The sequence below is a fragment of the Spinacia oleracea genome, chromosome 6, assembly GCF_020520425.1.
Source record: "Spinacia oleracea cultivar Varoflay chromosome 6, BTI_SOV_V1, whole genome shotgun sequence".
Classification (NCBI taxonomy): Eukaryota; Viridiplantae; Streptophyta; class Magnoliopsida; order Caryophyllales; family Amaranthaceae; genus Spinacia; species Spinacia oleracea.
Genome location: NC_079492.1, coordinates 97,328,711 through 97,339,391, shown reverse-complemented (window position 1 = coordinate 97,339,391; position 10,681 = coordinate 97,328,711).

The window sequence follows — 10,681 nt, the reverse complement described above, 5'->3', positions numbered from 1 at the left end:
CCCAAAAAGAAATCTACAACCTCCACAAGCACGATGAGAAGTGGCAGAAGCCAGCCAAGCTGTATTCCAAGTATAGGAATAAGAGAAAATTGTGCGAGTTCCACGATAACTATGGTAATTACAGCGAAGAGTGTAAACAATTGAAAGACATCATCGAGGACCTCGTCCACCGAGGGTACTTCAAGAAATACTTGGCTGACCGAGGAGATGGAGCGCTAGAAAAGGAAAACAAGACTGCTGGCAAGAACCAAGAGCCACCCTAAAAGAGAATCCACGAATCTGAGGGATATAAAAAAAGTCGTTATCTTAGTGGTCTTCGGGGGGCAGAGGTCCACCAATGCCAACAAAAGACATTTGAGAAGCCTTTTCCACCGAGTCAATTACAGCACTGTAGGCGAGGAAGAGCCTCATCCTCCAAACATGACCTTCACTACCGATGATTTCCTCGGCGTCCAACATTCTCATGATGATCCTTTGGTAATCTCCATGGATCTCAACAACCACAATGTTCACAGATTATTGGTCGACATGGGAACTTCAGGAATTGCTTTGACAAAGTAATCCTTCAACCCAATGATGATGCAGTAACGAAGGTCAGCTACCCGCTGATTAGCTTCAATGGGTCATCGTCAATTCCCCTTGGGAAAATCACCCTTCCAGTCACTATCGACAAAGCTGAAGCTGCTAGAAATGCCCGAACATAATTTATAGTCATGGACTATGAATCAGTGTACAATGTCATCATGGGACGAACCATGATCAACAAAATGCATGCCATTCCATCTACATACCATCAAATGATGATGTATGTCTCGGACGCAGGCTTCGCCGAGCGGATAAAAGGAGATTAAGAGATAGCAAGGTGAACTTGCCACATTCCTATCCGAAAGCCGAGATTGGGAGATGGTCCCGAATATGATGAGGAAAAAGGGCCCTCGCGTGAGGAGCAACAGACAAAAGGAGAAAGGCTGGCCTGAGCATTCAGGTAGACCCCGCATAGGTAGATGATCGTCCCGATGGTCATACTACCGAGCAAGATCAGGAAATGGAGGATATCTTCCTCAATGACTATTCTGACAGGAGTGTTCGAATAGGCAAGGGCCTAAGTTCGGGGATCCGAATTAATCTCAAACAACTATTAAGGGATCACAACGACATTTTGCATGGTTGGCAGCTGGCATGCTAAGGATAGATCCGAATATGGTAAGCCACAAGTTGGATGTCATTGATGATGCCCGGCCAGTCAAGCAAAAGAAGAGGAATCACTCCTCGCAGAAGAACAAAGAAATCGTCGAAGAGATGAAGAACCAACAAGAAACAGGGTTCATTGAACCTTGCATCCACCCCAAGTAGCTAGCCAATGTGGTGATGGTCAAAAAAGCAAACGGTTCATGGCGCATGTACGTGGCCTTCATAGATCTGACAGAGCCTACCCCAAGGATTGTTATCCTCTACCAAGGATAGACCAATTGGTAGACTCAACAAGTGGCCACGCACTCCTGAGCTTCATGGATGCCTTCTCCGGATACCATCAGGTATTCATGCACCCCGATGACAAAGCAAAAAATGCATTCATCCCAAGTGCAGGAGTGTTCAACTACAAATTGATGCCCTTCGGATTGAAAAATGTTGGGGCAAACTATCAGAGGATAGTTGATCACGTCTTTGCCTATCAAAAAGGGAGGAACGTAGAGGTTTATGTGGACCATTCCATAGTGAAAAGCATCAAGGAGGAGGATTATATTGCAGACCTAGCTGAGACCTTTGGCATTCTGAAGAAATACAAGATGAAGTTGATGAAGGAAATAATGCCCTTGGTCCAAGTATGCATTCAATGATAAAGTCTAATAAATGCGGTTCACTATTAATTAATTATACAAGTTAATAATTCAGTGAGATCAAGTGAACTGTATGCCTAGCTAGAGGCCGCTTCAGTTCAAGTGGAATTAATAATATTAATCCACATCTTACTCTTGACTAAACCCGTAGGGTCACACAAATAGTACGTGAACGGATCAAGTATTTAAGTGAATTAAATACTGCATTTATGGATATTCGGAATCGACGGATCTCGGTTCCAGTGGGAGCTGAAATCGTCAAAAGGCAAATTATGAATACTCCGGAAACGATGATATTGCCGGAAACGGGAATATGGATCGTATCGGAAATATAAATATTATCCAAGTCGTAGATGTTGCCGGAAACGGAAACATAGTACGTATCGGAAAATATTCTCGGAAATGGAAATATTGCCGGAATCGGAAATATTGCCGGAAACGAAAATATTGTCGGAATCGGAAATATGATCGGAATCGGAAAATAATTCCGGAATCGGAAATATTAAATATTTGTTCGAAACGGAAATTAATTCCGGAATCGGAAATATTAAATATTGTTCGAATCGGAAATGAATTCCGGAATCGGAAAATTAATCGGAAGCGCGTCGTACGAAATGAACATCGGATGAGCTTGCTAGACGCAAGGCCCAGCACGAAGCCAGGCCTGCGCCTAGCAAAGCCCGCGCGCAGCAAGGCAGCAAGCAGCCCGCAAGCACCGCAAGGCCCAGCCAAGCAAAGCACAAGGCCAGGCCCAGCGAGGCCAGCAGGCTGGCACGCCCAAGCGTGGGCTGCAGCGCTGCTGGGCCGAGCACTCCGCGCGCGCGCGCCCTGCCCCCCTCGTGGGCTGTGCGTGTGTGTGCGTTGAGTTCGTGCATGCATCAAATCCTTAAGCGATTAGGATTAGTTTAATTAAAGATTAATTTCCTAAAACTACTAGAGTTAGTTGTTGAATTAGACATAAAGTTAATAGATTTAATTATTATCTAATTTTAATAAGATTAGATTAATTGAATCCTACTAGGTTTCTAGTTTCGATGATCCTACCCTATAAATAGGTGATGGCATTCACAATTTATTATACATCAATTCAAGTATTCATATAGTTTTAAGGTTAAAACTAAAGTTAATAGTTTGCCACAAATTATAATCGAATAAACATAAAACCTTAGGCTAAATTCTAGTTAATTGAATCTAAGGCAGATCAGAACGTGCTGTGGACTATCTACAGAGGGACTACACTTGGAGTCCTAAACTTGTTCTTGTTCGGTTCGGGAGCAGCTAGGGGAGGCACGCTTCGAATGTATGCATCCTAAATTATGCTAATTGTTATGTGGCAATTAATTTGGATTCCTGGCTTTATGGTTTTTCCGCATGAAATATATGGTATATATTTGTCATAACCTAACAGTGGTATCACGAGCCTCTAATTAATTACATAATTAATTATAGTTAACATGGTTAAATTTTATAAATTTGCAATGAATTAAAGGTGTGATTAATTTCGATTTTTGTAATTAATTGCAAATTCGTGCGATTATTTAATTATATGTTCGCAGAATTTTCGGCAGTTTAGTCAATAATGGTCGGAATCGTATAATTTTATAGTGAATTTCGCATGTAAACGTCGTTTTAAAATTTTGACTAAAATCATAGATTTGATACCGAACCCAGAATTCCCAAATTCGAAGCCTAACTATGACTTTTCGGAGGTTTTAGTTTTTCGAACGCAAAATTTGCAATTTTTAAGATGTTAAATTAAATATTTGCGATTCTTGTTTGTAAATCTTGAATCTATTATTGACCTACTGTATATGTTTAACCATTTTAATGCCTAAGCTTGTTAATTATACAACCTAATTTGTAATTGTAATTAATTTGTTGAAATTCGAATAATTTAGAATTTGATTTGATTTTCATAATTAATTGACAATTTAATTTGGAATCCATGATTAAAAACCACCATAAAATTTGTTAAATTTTAAATTTTAAAATTTTATGACCGAAATTTGAATCCATGAAAATAAACTTGATCGGAAATTAATTTGAATAATAAATTTTTGATTTTTCGCCCTAAATTTATGAAATTAATATGATTTATTAATTCGTCTATAAATTTAAATTAAAAAGTTTTAATTTTATAAAATCCGTTCACGAATCTTGCACGCACAAAGCCATGGAGCTAAGTGGTATCCTTAAGGGGTGTTGTATAGTGCGGGCATGGGACGACGAGCAAGGGAGCTCGTTACCCATGCGGTACGTATGCAGCGAGCAAGCGCGTGGCATGAGAGCACAAGGCAGCAGCCCTGCCTTGCGTCGAGTGCTGCGACGAGTGGGCGGATAGGGCGAGAGGCAAGGTACCATGTGAGACGAGGCGCACGCGCACAGGGAGCGAGAGCTGGCTCGACCAGCGAGCGCTGCCCCGCACCAGCGAGCGCTGCCTCGCCCAGCGAGCAATGCTACGCCACAGCGAGCAAGCTGCTGCGCGCAAGCGTGGCGTGCTTGGCTTGCTGCGTTTGCGCGTGGCTGCTCGTGCCTTGCTATGCGATCAGTCGAGTGGGCAGCCCATGGGGCGTTGCTGCTACGTGGACTCGACGGGGCATTGGCGCGAGCCCATGGCCTCGTCTTGACCCGATTGGTTCGTTTTAATTTTAATTTTTCGGTTGAAAACGATTTTTAATTAAATTTAAAATTCGTAATCTAATTTTTTCTCGGAATTTAATTTTGAATAATTTAATTATTATAAATTTTATTTATACTAATTATTTTACTAAAATTAAAACCTTGATTAAATTTAAATTAATTAATTTAATTCAACGAAAATAAATTAAAGGATTTAAATAATAATTTATATGAGCTTTAAATTTTAATTAAATTTGTATGTTTCCGGTTAGACTAGGAAATACAATTTTATGTTTAAAATTAGTAAAGCGTGTATGTGAGGGGGTCGAAAAAGCACGAGGCTAATGCGTGACCTCGTCCCTCGTGGGCGTGACGTTTCTTTTTGTCAAATCAAGTGTAATTGGATTTCCTGTGAGTTTACACCCAATTGACTAGTAATATAGGAGTCGCCATTCAGTTTTTAACGACAATGAGAAAAACTGACAAAACCCGGTTATCGTGACATAAAGGGAGTGCAATTATGTTTGACTATGACGGCCATAGGTTCCCTTGTGATCCCTGGTGTGGGGATCTCTCAACGTACACCCGCAAGGTAGAGATTGAGGGTTCGGGGGACTGTAACTACCGAGAGGAGTACTCGCTCTTCGATAACTCCAGAGGCAGGATATCCTTACTAGCTCAGCATAAATAATTGAAGGGACATGCGTTAACTATTAAACTAATCTGAATTGATTTTAACAATGTGCAACACATAATATTAGATCGATTGTGATTATCTTGTTTATATTGATTTAAGGGACCTAGCATGATAGTTCAATTTCCCAATATATTATCTTTATTAGGCGTGATAGAACAATCAGATTTAATAGTTTAACAGTTTTATAAAAGGGCGAGGAAAGCGATTAAATCATGCGAAGGGACACATTACGACGCACCCTTGAGAGGTGCGTCACGGTTCTCAGAAAACTAACCACTTTGGCTTTGCTATTTGTCCTTTTATTTAACGAATCTCAAGTTTTCGGGCTTAGTTCTTTAGCTACAAGGGACAGGATACGTTCTGTTCGATTTTTGGATCGATTGCGACAGAACGCGGGATCAATTTCGCAGCGTGAGGCTTAGGCTTAGGGGTTGGAGTCAATACTCAGAATATGAATTGTGTGTTGTGTTCTTTCACGTCGAATTTAGGGCTGTATTTATAGGGAAGAGTTCGTGGAAAGATAGAACTTTAGAGCACTAATCCAAGAAGAATTAGGAGAGAACACGTACCCAGGTAATTTCAGCGCCCAGGGCTGGGCGCCGAAGATTTCGGAGCCCAGAGCCAGGCGTTGAAAATAGGGTCTGGGCCGTATTTCCTTATCAGATTTGGACTCGTGGAATATGGAGTTTTTGAAACTTATCCGAGTCTTTTAGTGTGTATTAACTTTATGACGGAATGCGTCTGGGCCCGTTACGAACTCTAGGCTCGTTAAGATTTTAATTAATACGTAACTCTTATTTTCGAATTATACTAGGAATAGGATTCCTCTTGCAAATTCTATCTCTTTTAGGATTTATGTCGGAGTGCAACACCTAATTCTGACAGGTTTCTATCTTTTATGTCTTGCCACTTTTAGCAACTACCTGTTACGGCAGTTACTATTTTTAGCAGGTTTCTATAAATAGAAGGTTCGGGTGAAATGAAAAGGGTGATCGAGATTCGTCATTTTATAGGAGATGCGTTGCCAAGTGGAGATTTATGTTCTCATCATCGAACCTTCCCTTTCGGGAATGGGGACAAAAGTAGGTGTCTACAGTGTAAATTTCTTGGTTTAAGTGGGAGCGTTTTAGTCATAAACTCTTGATTAGGACTACGTTCCTTTAAGGTTAAAACAACTCGGTTAGAATTAATAAGGATTGAATAATTGGTAGATTATTGGAAGCCTTGATTAATTGATGCAAATATTTATGTGATGCATAATATGTTCTACTAACCAGCTACGTGGGCCATTCATTAATAAATGAATGGGTGAATGGTATATTGTAAATGTACTGTTTTGCAGGTTATGGAAAGTTACTAGTATGGCCCAAATAGGATAGAAAATATGGTCTGCGTACCATTAATTTGAATGTAATATTGGTCTAAAGTACCAAAGTTTTATTGCTTTAAATATGGTCTACGTACCATCAAATAGTTGTAATTAGTTTAAATTATAGCTTATCCTATTTGGAGAAAATGGCGCCTCCCATGGTGAAATTCAAGACGGAGTTTCCAATCCATTTTCAAGACGGAGTTTGAAGTTGAAGCTTCAAGATGAAGTCGGGCCATACTAGATCACAATTATATCTTATGCATGCTTTAAGTTATTTATTGCTTTAAATATGTCTTAATTATGCATGAGATTGTGGCTTGATTATGTTGCATGATTAAGGATTTTAGTTCACTTAAAATCTAACCAACATAGTAAGAGCCTTAAGTTCCAAACTTTAAAAATTGAGTTAAAAGGGTCCATGCCAAAATAACACTTACTTGGATAACCTTTACATCAATCTTAGTAATAGTTTTCCGCCTAAGCGAGGTGTTACTTATTGATCCTAAAGGGGTAAGGTACACAAATAATTGTGAGTACACGTTAGTTTTGGTGAAACTCAACGATATAAGTAAGGAGTCCTTTTATGTCGTGGAAAATGAGATAGGTTTACCTAATAAGTTCTTAGACGTACCTATCAACCAAGAGTAGTTTCTAGACTATTAGCAACGGCTTTGCTTACCTAATTTTTTTTAGAATTATGTGCTGAATTCTTCAATGATTTAAGGACCTTGGAATCATTTTATTCACACCTGCCGGAACACATAATTTGAATAAAATGCTTAATAAATGATAAATTATGCATGTATGCTAGAATTTAAGTTTATTAAGAAAAACTGTGAATGGTTATTTATTTGTTTATTCTTTTTCAATTGTAGTTTTTACTATGGCAAACAACAATTCATTCAACATCCGATCAATTCTCGAAAAGGAGAAGTTGAACGGGAAAAACTTCCTTGACTGGCAAAGGAACTTTGAAAATATTTCTTATGCAGGAAGAAAAGGAGTATGTCTTGGAAGAGGCGATGCCCGAAGCCGCAGGCGACGGGGTCACTCAGGCAGCCCTCAATCGTTGGATTGATGCCAACTAGGATGTAAAATGTCTAATGCTTGCAACCATGAGTGCAGATCTACAGAAAACGTTAATCAACTCAGGTGCTTTCACGATCATCAGTGAGTTAAAGAACATGTTCCAAGATCTGGCTCGAGTCAAAAGATTCGAGACTCATAGGCAAATTCTTGAGACTAAGCTTAAGAAACGCGAGCCAGTAAGTCCACATGTTCTCAAAATGATTGGACTCATTGAGAATATGAGTCGGTTGGATCATCAATTCTCTCAGGAAATGGCTGTAGACACCATCCTCCATTCTCTTCATAGCGGGTATGATCAGTTCAAGCTGAACTACAATATGAATAGTCTGGACAAAACGCTCACTGAGCTTCACAGTATGCTGAAGACCGCTGAAAAGACGCTCAAAAGAGATAAGCAAGATGTGCTTATGGTGCGTGGGGGCAAGTTCAAGAAATCTGGAAAGAAGAGGAATGCTAAGAAAGGTGGCAAGAAGGCCAGCCCGACTAAGCAATCTGGTGTCACTAAGTCTGAAAAGAAGAAGGTGAGCCAACCCACTTCTGAATCGGAATGCTTCTACTGCAAGAAGAAGGGGCATTGAAAGAGAGATTTCTTGAAGCTTAAGGAAGATCAGAAGAACGGAACAGTCGTTCCATCTTCAGGTATTTTCGCTATAGACTGTATACTTGCTAATTCAACTTCTTGGGTATTAGATACAGGTTGTGGCTCACACTTATGTTCCAATTCGCATGGACTAAGAAGAAGTAGAAGGTTAAGCAAGGGTGAAGTCGACCTACGAGTGGGAAATGTAGCACGGATTGCTGCATTAGCTGTAGGAACTTATTATTTCTCGTTGCCCTCTGGGCTAGTTTTGGAACTGGAAGAATGTTTCCATGTTCCAAGTCTTACTAAAAACATCATTTCTGTTTCTTGCTTAGATGCTAAGGGATTTTCCTTTTTAATAAAAGACAATAGTTTCTCGTTTTATTTTAAAGAGATGTTTTATGGATTTGCTAGATTAGTCAATGGACTTTATTTATTAGATCACGACAAACAAGTTTATAACATAAATACCAAAAAGGCCAAAAAGAATGATTCATATCTCACCTATCTGTGGCATTGTCGATTAGGCCATATAAACATAAAGCGCATAGAAAGACTTCAAAAGGAAGGAATTCTAGAACCATTTGACTTAGAGGATTATGGTAAGTGCGAATCATGTTTACTTAGCAAAATGACAAAGCAACCTTTTTCTAAAGTTGGAGAAAGAGCAACTGAACTATTGGGTTTAATCCATACAGAAGTATGTGGACCAATGAGTACAAATGCTAGAGGTGGTTTCAGCTACTTTATCACTTTCACTAATGACTTCAGTAAATATGGTTATGTCTACCTAATGAAGCATAAGTCTGAATCCTTTGACAAATTCAAGGAATTTCAGAGTAAAGTAGAGAATCAATTAAGCAAGAAGATTAAGGCACTGCGGTCTGATATAGGCGGTGAATATCTGAGCTATGAATTTGATGACCATCTGAAAGAATGTGGAATTCTATCAGAATTGAATCCTCCTGGAACACCTCAATGGAACGGTGTGTCAGAACGGAGGAATAGAACCTTGCTAGACATGGTTAGATCAATGATGGGTCAGGCCGAACTTCCAATAGAATTTTGGGGACATGCACTAAACACAGCTGCACTCACTATAAATAGAGCTCCGTCTAAAGCTGTCTAAAAGACTCCATATGAGTTATGGTTTGGAAAGCCTCCAAATGTGTCTTTTCTTAAGATTTGGGGTTGTGAAGTATACGTCAAACGATTAATTTCAGACAAACTTCAACCAAAATCTCACAAATGTATCCTTGTGGGCTATCCAAAGGAAACAAAGGGGTATTACTTCTACAATACATCTGAGAACAAGGTGTTTGTTGCTCGAGATGGTATCTTTTTGGAATGAGATCACATTTCCTCGAAGAAATTCGAGTCGAACAACAAACTCTAGAGAATGCTCAAGATGACATTCAGGTTGAAACTCAGAGATCTTTAGAAGAATTTGGTGAGAATCAAGGACCATCTAGAAATGTAACGCCGCATAGATCGCAGAGATATAGATCTCAACCGGAAAGGTACTTAGGTATTTTGATGAACGAGAGCTATGAAGTTTTATTACTTGAAAGTGATGAACCTGTGACTTACAAACAAGCTATGACGAGCCCTAGCTCCAAGCAATGGCAAGAAGCCATGCAATCTGAATTAGACTCCATGTCTGAAAACCAAGTTTGGGATTTGGTCGATTTACCAGATGGCTACCAAGCCATAGGAAGCAAATGGGTTTTCAAACTGAAAAAGCACAAGGATGGGAAACTAGAAGTTTTCAAAGCTAGATTGGTTGCAAAAGGTTACAGGCAAGTCCACGGTGTGGATTATGATGAAACCTTTTCACCAGTTGCAATGCTAAAGTCTATTCGGATAATGTTAGCAATCGCTGCATATTACGATTACGAAATATGGAAGATGGATGTCAAAACCGCTTTCTTAAACGGCGTTTTAACAGAAACTGTGTTTATGACACAGCCTGAGGGTTTTGAGGATCCAAAGAATGCTAAAAAGGTATGCAAGCTTAAGAAATAAATCTACGGATTGAAGAAAGCATCAAGGAGCTGGAATATACATTTTGATGAAGCAGTCAGTGACTTTGGTTTCATCAAGAACGCAGACGAATCTTGTGTATACAAGAAGGTCAGTGGGAGCAAAATTGCTTTACTAGTATTATGTGTCGACGACATATTACTTATCGGAAATGACATTCTTATGTTAAACTCTGTCAAGATTTGGCTTGGGAAATGTTTTTCGATGAAGGATCTAGGAGAAGCACAGTACATACTAGGCATTAAGATTTACAGAGATAGATCTAAAAAGATGATTGGACTCAGTCAAAGCACTTATATCAATAAGGTGCTTGAAAGGTTCAATATGGCAGACTTCAAGCGAGGCTACCTACCCATGTCTCACAGAATGACTCTAAGCAAGACTTAGTGCCCAAAAACACTAGATGAGCATAGACGAATGAGTGAGATTCCATATGCATCATT